This window comes from Salvelinus sp. IW2-2015, unplaced genomic scaffold (assembly GCF_002910315.2).
Source record: "Salvelinus sp. IW2-2015 unplaced genomic scaffold, ASM291031v2 Un_scaffold2909, whole genome shotgun sequence".
NCBI classification, from domain to species: domain Eukaryota; kingdom Metazoa; phylum Chordata; class Actinopteri; order Salmoniformes; family Salmonidae; genus Salvelinus; species Salvelinus sp. IW2-2015.
This window is the reverse complement of record NW_019944207.1, coordinates 115248-124939: the sequence shown is the minus strand read 5'-3', so window position 1 is coordinate 124939 and position 9692 is coordinate 115248. Positions and strand designations below refer to the sequence as shown.

At 42.9% G+C, this 9692-nt stretch overlaps 1 long non-coding RNA gene and 2 pseudogenes across 1 annotated transcript; 2 read left to right on the top strand and 1 right to left on the bottom strand.

The window, feature by feature from the left end:
• Nucleotides 1-633: 633 nt before the first annotated feature.
• LOC112074972 (uncharacterized) lies at nucleotides 634-2121 on the bottom strand. Its single transcript, XR_011477192.1, has 3 exons — nucleotides 2003-2121; nucleotides 1440-1663; nucleotides 634-806 (listed from the first exon to the last, which is right to left on the bottom strand). It is a non-coding gene; the product is annotated as an uncharacterized lncRNA (long non-coding RNA).
• A 311-nt stretch (nucleotides 2122-2432) lies between these two features.
• On the top strand, nucleotides 2433-8430 carry LOC112074975 (protein NLRC3-like; annotated as a pseudogene).
• A 168-nt stretch (nucleotides 8431-8598) lies between these two features.
• On the top strand, nucleotides 8599-9458 carry LOC139025594 (stonustoxin subunit beta-like; annotated as a pseudogene).
• The last annotated feature ends 234 nt before the right edge of the window (nucleotides 9459-9692 follow it).

The following is a 9692-nucleotide window of genomic DNA, read 5'->3' as shown; positions in this document are numbered from 1 at the left end:
GGCATGCGGAGACAGACCAGAGACAGACCAGAGGCTGACCAGAGACAGACCAGAGGCTGACCAGAGGCTGACCAGAGGCTGACCAGAGACAGACCAGAGGCTGACCAGAGACTGACCAGAGGCTGACCAGAGGCTGACCAGAGACAGACCAGAGATGATTCTCAACTACTGTTGGGGAATTAAACTAATATGGCTGGAAAACCGCCTTAAATACATGTGACATCTCCTGTGAGAAAGAAAGCATGATTGATCTACTCCAAATAAGGTGCCACCTTTCTAAACATAGCCAAGCCAAATGCATATCTCAATTGAGTTGGGGGGGGGGGACACCATAGACATAGTGAGGTATAAATCCGTCTCTGATTGTAGGGTAAGGACAAAAACTTCATTACACTACATCCCTCTAGGGTTTACACTGCATCCCTAGGGTTTACACTGCATCCCTCTAGGGTTTACACTGCATCCCTCTAGGGTTTACACTGCATCCCTCTAGGGTTTACACTGCATCCCTCTAGGGGTTACACTGCATCCCTCTAGGGGTTACACTGCATCCCTCTAGGGGTTACACTGCGTCCCTCTAGCGAAAGACAGGCGTTGTACACCCCTCGTTAGACATCAGTGCAGTCTTTCTTACATCAATGTCCCCCTGAGTGAAGTTCTCGGGGTCCTCTCCCATCATGTTGGCTAGATGTCTCTTCCCGATGTTGAACTCCTCCACCTGCTTCTTGATGAACTCCTCCGAGAACTTCTCTGGGCCCGCTGCAGCCAGGTTCTTCCTGTGGAGCACAGCGCTCACACATAGCTGTCTGGACAGCACCGGAGGTGTGGGAGAGAGGAGGTTCTTATGTTAGGATACATACTGAGTATAGAACTGGTGCTTTTATAACCCAGGGCCTTGGTTTTCACAGGGATAGATGAATGTCAGTTATCTGGGCCATTAGACCGTCTCTGTGGGTGGCTCTGGTCTTTTAGGTGCATTAAATTAGTCTGAAACGTTGAGATTTGGCATTGACAAATAGACCAACTGATGTGCATTTGACAGCAAGGTATCCACTAGTAAATGGGACTAACATTGAACTAACGTAGTATAACATTAGCTAGCTATGTAAACAAGCTCTGGAGGCTTAGCTAACTAAGGTTCTATTCAACCAAAATATTGCGCCTTGTATGTCCACTATGTTCATGTAGCTATCTATGTCCATTGTGGCATGCATGTTGAGACAAGAAGAACAATTTCTAGAAAGTCAACTAGCTAACGTACTCAGCTAGCTGGCTGACTTACTTCAATGACAGTTTACATGTGAGCTAGTTGACAAGGCAGTGCATTGCTACTAGCGCTGAGCTATTTCAGGGACGACTCAGCCCTTCTCTGCAGTGCAACCCGTGCAGCCCCATTGACATTACCGTGAAAACATGCCGAATTAAACTCTTCGYTTTACCTGGCGTGTTAAATTTGACGAGACTGTGTTAAACTTGAAGCAGCAATTTCCGAATTTCCAGAGAAAATATCCCACGGTTCTTCCACYGGAGGCCGCCATGTTTGCTGAATTACGCTCTCGTGAAAACAGGAAGTACGTCGATAGCAAAGGCATTTGTGTTACAATGTAACTGTTACAATGTTCCACCATTGCTAGTTTCCAAATGTTAAAATACTGAACTTTTCCTTTAAATCAAATCAAATCAAATCAAATTTTATTAGTCACATACACATGGTTAGCAGATGTTAATGCGAGTGTAGCGAAATGCTTGTGCTTCTAGTTCCAATGCAGTAATAACCAACAAGTAATCTAACCTAACAATTCCACAACTACTACCACACACACACAAGTGTAAAGGGATAAAGAATATGTACATAAAGATATATGAATGAGTGGTGGTACAGAACGGCATGGCAAGATGCAGTAGATGGTATAGAGTACGGTATATACATATGAGATGAGTACTGTAGGGTATGTAAACATAAAGTGGCATAGTTTAAAGTGGCTAGTGGTACATGTATTACATGTAAGAAACTCTTCTCTCCACTGCGGCTTCCTGGTGTTGTGTAAGGTCCTCCGGAAAAGTTAAGAGTAAAAAAACAATTTGTTGCACAGGATCTATTATGAGACGACCGAGTAGAATATCATCTTCAAAACGGAGATGACATAAAGTAAATATTTCAGAAATGAATCCACACGACAGAGCAGAGAGAGTGAATGTAAGGGTTATATAGTATAAGAGAGAGTAGTATCGCCTGGACTGAGTAAGAGAACATTGACTTAATGGTATGTGTTAAGTCTGACGTGGATCAGTACAGACACTGTTAAAAGGAGGTAGTGCCTCTCACAATGATTTTCTTTAAATGTACTTTTTATCAAACCAGTTTGTTAGCTCTATATGAAGTGTTTGTGTAGTTAATTAACTTGTACTTGGTGGAGAGGAGGGGCTTACGGATGGACATGAGGAAATGGGTTGTGAACTGTGAGCAGTGGTGGAAAAAGTACTAAAAGTAAAGATACCTTAATAGAAAATGACTGAAGTAAAAGTGAAAGTCACCCAGTAAAATACTACTTGAGTAAAAGTCTAAAAGTATTTGGTTTAAAATGTACTTAATAAGTATCAAAAGTAAATGTAATCTCTAAAATATACTTAAGTATCAAAATTAAAAGTACAAGTATAAATCATTTAAAATTCCTTATATTAATCAAACCAGACAGCATGATTTTCTAGTTTTACGGATAGCTAGGGGCACACTTCAACACTCACTGCCAAATTGGAGGCATTAGGGATGACCAGAGATGTTCTCTTGATAAGTGTGTGAATTGGACCAGTTTCCTGTCCTGCTAAGCATTCAACAGGGAACTAGTACTTCTGGGTGTCAGGGAGTTAAGGAGTAAAAAGGACATTATTTTCTTTAGGAATGTAGTGGAGTAAAAGTTGTCAACAATATAAGTAGTAAAGTACAGATACCCCAAAAAATTACTTAAGTAGTACTTTAAAGTATTTTTACTTAAGTACTTTCCACCACTGACTGTGAGTATATTTGGGTGTGTACACTTGAATTCTGCTGCTGTTTTCAACTCTCTAGAGACAGCAGGAGCGGTAGAGATGCTCTCAATGATCGGCTATGAAAAGCCAACTGACATTTACTCCTGAGGTGCTGACCTGTTGCACCCTCGACAACTACTGTGATTATTATTATTTGGCCATGCTGGTCATTTATGAACATTTGAACATCTTGGCCATGTTCTGTTATAATCTCCACCCGGCACAGCCAGAAGAGGACTGGCCACCCCTCATAGCCTGGTTCCTCTCTAGGTTTCTTCCTAGGTTTTGGCCTTTCATGGGAGTTTTTCCTAGCCACCGTGCTTCTACACCTGCATTGCTTGCTGTTTGTGGTTTTAGGCTGGGTTTCTGTACAGCACTTTGAGATATCAGCTGATGTAAGAAGGGCTATATAAATACATTTTATTTTATTTGTTTGATGTACAAACATATTCACCAACATTCTTCTCTCTGTTACAACATGTTTAGGCTTACAGTGGTGAGACAATGTTGGGGACCAACTGGTTCCTACAGGGAGGAGGTGAATCAGTGAAACACTTTGTACCTTGACTCTCCCTTCAGTTCACCAGACAGCAGAATGAAGAGCAGAGCTTCACACAAAGGGGAGAAATAAATTAATGATCACTACTGTAAGTTGTTGGGTCTTGTGTAATATGCTAGTGATACAGTCCATTTGGAAAGTATTCAGACCCCTTGACTTTTTCAACATTTTGTTAGGTTACAGCCTTATCCTAAAATTGATTCAATTGTGTTTCCCCTCATCAATCTACATGCAATACCCCGCAATAACAATGCAAAAACAGGTTTTTAGATTTTTTTTGCAAATGTATACAAATAAAAAAAAGTCAATATTACATTTACAGTAGTATTCAGACCCGTTACACAGTACTTTGTTGAAGCACCGTTGGCAGCGATTACAGCCTCGAGTCTTCTTGGGTATGACGCTACAAGCTTGGCACACCTGTATTTGGGCAGTTTCTCCCATTCTTCTCTGCAGATCCTCTCAAGCTCTGCCAGGTTATGTGGGGAGCGTCGCTACACAGCTATTTTCAGGTCTCTCCAGAGATGTTTGATCGGGTTCAAGTCTGTGCTCTGGCTGGGCCACTCAAGGACATTCAGATACTTGTCCCGAAGCCACTTCTGCTTTGTCTTGGCTGTGTGCTTAGGTTTGTTGTCCTGTTGGAAGGTGAACCTTTGCCCCAGTCTGAGGTCYTGTGTGCTCTGGAGCAGGTTTTCATCAAGGATCTCTCTGTACTTCTCTCCATTCATCTTTCCCTCGATCCTGACTATTGTCTCAGTCCCTGCTTCTGAAAAACATCCCCCCAGCATGATTCTGCCACCGCTATGCTTCACCATAGGGATGGTGCCAGGTTTCCTCCAGACGTGACGCTTTGCATTCAGGCCAAAGAGTTCAATGTTGGTTACATCAGACCAGAAAATTGTATTTCTCATGGTCTAGAGTCCTTTTGGTGCCTTTTGTCAAACTGCAAGCAGGCTGTCATGTTCCTTTTTACTGAGGAGTGGCTTCCGTCTGGCCACTCTACCGTAAAGGCCTGATTGGTGGAGTGCTGCAGAGATGGTTGTCCTTCTGGAAGGTTCTCCCATCTCCACAGAGGAACTCTGGAGCTCTGTCAGAGTAACCATCGGGTTCTTAGTCACCTCCCTGACCAAGGCCCTTCTCCCCCGATTGGTCAGTTTGGCCGGGCGGCCAGCTCTAGGAAGAGTCTTGGTGGTTCCAAATCCTATCCAGTCAATTGAATTTACCACAGGTGGACTCCAATCAAGTTGTAGAAACATATCAAGGATGATCAATGGAAACAGGATGAACATGAGCTCCATTTCCTGTCTCATAGCAAAGAGGCTGAATACTTATCTAAGTAAGGTTTTTGTTTTTTATTTTTAATACATTTGCAAACATTTCTAAACTGTTTTCGCTTTGTCAGTATGAGCTATTGTGTGTAGATTGAGGAAATCGTTTAATTCAATACATTTTAAATAAGGCTGTAATGTAGCAAAATGTGGAAAAAGGGAAAGTGTCTGAATACTTTCCGAATGCACCGTATACCAGATAATGTTTTAAATATAACCTTTATTTAACTAGGCAAGTCAGTTAAGAACAAATTCTTATTTACAATGACGGCCTACACCGGCCAAACTCGGACGACGCTGGGTCAGTTGTGTGCCGCCCTATGGGACTCCCAATCACGACCGGTTGTGATACAGTCTGAATTCGAACCAGGTTGTCTGTAGTGACGCCTCTAGCACTGAGATGCAGTGTCTTAGATAACCAGGTAACAACCACGTAAAGACGTCTTCCTTCATAACGACATCGAGACATCGTGTGAAATACGTCATATTTTGGTTATCTGGTGAGATAACCAGATCATTTATGGTCGCTAAAAAGACGTTTGACAAAACAACCTGACCAAAATATGTCATAATGACGTCAATACATACACACATACCGTTACCATGGCAGTAATATAAAAAGTAAACTCACTGGAACTTTGTTTTTTCTTGCAGTCCAAGACAAGCTGAAATCCTACCTTAAGAATAAGTACGGCTGTATATATGAGGGGACGTCAAAGGAAGGTGATTCCATCTACCTAGACCAGATCTACACTGAGCTCCATGTGATCGAGGGGGCCTGGGGAGGGGTCAGAGATGAGCATGAGGTCATGCATCTGGAATCCAGAACACCAGCCACAGGAGAGACCACTATTGAAGCCAACAACATTTTCAAGCCCCGACCTGATCAAAAGAAGCCAATCAGAACAGGGCTTACACTGGGCATCGCTGGCGTGGGAAAGACTGTCTCTGTTCAGAAGTTTATTCACGACTGGGCAGAAGGAAAGGAGAACCAAGACATTGATTTCATCTTTCCACTTCCTTTTTGCCAAATTAATTCTAATATGGGGGAAAAGGACCGCAGTCTGATTGAACTGCTTCATCAATTCTTCAGTGTCATGGGACCGGTGAAGACCCTGGGGGAAGGTTCTAAAGTTCTGTTCATCTTTGATGGTCTGGACGAGAGTCGACTTCCTCTGAACTTCAACAGTAAGCTTCTGACAGACGACACAAAGCCAGCCTCGCTGGACCAACTGATCACAAACCTCATCACAGGAGAGCTCCTCCCCTCTGCTCTCATCTGGATAACCTCCCGACCTGCTGCAGCCAATCAGATCCCTCGTCAACACATCCACCAGTGGACAGAGGTACAAGGGTTCAATGACCCACAGAAGGAGGAGTACTTCAGGAAGAAAATTAGTGATAAGAACCTGGCCAGCAGAATCATCAACCATGACAAGTCATCAAGGAGCCTCCACATCATGTGCCACATACCAGTGTTCTGTTGGATTTTAGCCACTGTTCTAGAGAAGCTGTTGGATCAAGCAGGAAATGGAGAGTTGCCCAAAACCCTGACTGAGACGTACTTACACTTCCTGATCTGTCAGACAGACAGGATAAAGGACTAAAGGGAACTCCGTAGAAAGTGACAACATAGTCCTCAAACTTGGAGAGCTGGCATTTCATCAGCTGGAGAAGGGATATCTTATCTTCTATGAGGAAGACCTGACAGAGTGTGGCATTGGAGTCAGAAAAGCATCCGTGCACTCAGGTTTGTGCACCGAGATCTTTAAGGCGGAGGGGAGGACCAGTCAGAAGAGTGTTCAGCTTTGTGCATCTGAGCGTCCAGGAGTGTCTTGCTGCTGTTTATGTGTTTCTCACATTCATAAACTGCAATGAAAACCCACTGGTCCAACAGAACTCCTTTTTGCGGAAATTGCGGAAACACCAACCTATGATGGACTTAGTCAAGAGTGCAGTGGACAAGGCCCCAAAGAGTAAGAATGGACACCTGGACCTGTTCCTCCATTTCCTTCTGGGCCTCTCACTGGAGTCCAATCAGACTCTCCTACAAGGCCTACTGACACAGACAGGAAGCAGCTCACAGACCAGTGAGGAAGTAGTTGAGTACATCAAGATGAAGATAAGGAAGAATCCCTCTCCAGAGAGAACCATCAATCTGTTCCACTGTCTGAGTGAGCTGAATGACCATTCTCTAGTGAAGGAGATCCAAACATACCTGAGATCAGGAAGTCTCTCAGCAGCCAAACTGTCACCTGCACTGTTTTCAGCTCTGGTGTTTGTGTTGCTGTCTTCAGAAGAAGAGCTGGATGTGTTTGACCTGAAGAAATACTTTAGATCAGAGGAGGGTCTTCTGAGGATGCTGCCAGTAGTCAAAGCCTCCAGAACAGCCCTGTGAGTAACTGTTATGCTAACTGTTATGTTACTGCTATGCTACTTCTCAAATAACATGTTGTAAAATCTCAAATTGTCATTTTTAAACATCTTATTTAGGCTGAATCAATGTAACCTCTCAACCCGATGCTGCAAAGCGCTGGGCCCAGCTCTCATCTCCTCACACTTGGAAGAGCTGGACCTGAGTGGCAACGACCTGCAGGATTTAGGAGTGAAGCTGCTGTCTGCTGGACTGCAAAGTCCACAATGTAAACTGGTGACACTGAAGTGAGTGTTCCTGTACTTGTTCAACAAGTAATAATTGTTCATTAGATCAACATGTGTTCAGAGGCCAATTTTTTGTTTAATTAACTTTCAGTTTCAATACTGCAAAACAAAAGTCCTGTAAAACAAACTTTTTAAATCCACATCATTTTCTCCAATAATTAATTCAGTAATATTTTTTTAGCAATATTTTAGCCATGCTGATAGGAATATAACTATTTCAGCAATACTTTAGTTTTCCTCGTTGTTTGTGAGCAACATGGTTTAGAAGTGTCTGAAATAGTTTAGTACTACGTACAGTACTTTATCATAATCCAAAAGTCAATGTGAACATCACATTTTAGACTGAAGTTTAATCCATATCAACTTTGAGAGAAGAAGCAAAATGCATCTGTCATTTTTGATATTCATGTGATATCATGGTGCAGGCTGTCAGGCTGTCAGGTCACAGAGGAAGGATGTGCTGCCCTGGCTTCAGCTCTGAGGTCAAACCCCTCCCACCTGAGAGAGCTGGACTTGAGCTACAATGACCCAGGAGACTCAGGAGTGAAGCTGCTCTTTGCYAWACGGGAGGATTCACACTGTAAACTGGAGAAACTCAAGTATGTAGAGGTTTTGAATCAATCAGTACTCAGTGTAACACAATGTATTCCCCAGTAATGTCTCCTTCCTCTGTGTGTCTACAGTAAAGTGTGTGTGAGACTAATTCACTGTCTGTTCCTCTGCTTTTCCTACAGTGTGGACCATGGTAGAAGGTGCAGGTTAAAATCAGGGCCCCAAAAATGTTTTATTTGTTTAATGCATGGACGTGTGTTGGACCTGGGTTTAAATACATGTGTTCGATTATGTGTTATTTAAATGCTTATTTTCTGTGTATTTTCACAAATAATGTGGCCCTAATCAACTACTTCTATTGGAAGTACTTTAAAGTTTTTTTGTTTTTTTTATATTCCAGGATACATTATTTCAAATACCAAACAGAGTAAAATGCATGGGAGTATTTACATTTTTGTGTAAATACTGTGCATGTTAAAATACATACTTTCCAAGTGTTTTTTTCCCAAATACAGTATATTTCAAACCTGGTCTCCCCATTTAGATGCCTGTGATCTCACACTGGACCCAAACACAGCACACAGAACCCTCTCTGTCTGAGGAGAAAAGGAAGGTGGAATGGACCTGGAAGGAGCAGCTGTATTCTGATCACCCAGAGAGATTTGAGGACTATGAACAGGTGCTGTGTAGAGAGGGTCTGACTGGGTGCTGTTACTGGGAGGTAGAGTTGAGTGGGAGGGCTTGTATAGCAGTAACATATAAAGGAATCAGCAGGAGAGGAAAGGGTCCTAACAGTCGGCTTGGAGCCAATGACAAGTCCTGGAATCTGMACAGCTTTTATGACAGCTACTCTGCCAGGCACAATTATAAGAGWACTGACATACCTGTCCCCTCGTCCCGCTCCAACAGAGTAGGAGTGTATCTGGACTGGCCGGCCKGCACTCTGTCCTTCTACAGCGTCTCCTCTGACACACTGACCCACTTGYRCACATTCCACTCTACATTCACTGAGCCYGTCTACCCAGGGTTTTATGTARGGGGTGACACAGGGACTGTGACCCTGTGTCAGGTCAAATAACCTCCTGTRTCCTGGAGTAACACCAGAGTCTTCAGAGAAGTCATACTCCTGTTCAATCACATCTGGGTGACCTGATGGGATACGTTTCACTCTAATCATGACATGAATGAGTAAGTAAACATGAATATACCGTACATCTCTAAAGTTGACTGACCTTGTAACTAGAATCACCCCACTGCTGTAAAAACCTCCCATTTAAAATCTCTAGTTGTTATTGCTTTTCCTTATTGTTTGTAATAAAATGTTTCTAGAATGTACGTTTTTTTTTTTTACATTCTACTTTTAGATACAATAAGCAGAGGTGCTGTTGGCGTCTTTCAATATTTTACTAAAGTAGGATACATAGTACATACCACAGGAGGTTGGTGGTTCCTTAACTGGGGAGGACGGGCTCGTGGTAATGACTGGAGAGGAATCAGTAGAATGGTATCAAATAACCTAATGCCTTTCCATTTACTCCCTTCCAGACATTATTATCAGCCGTCCT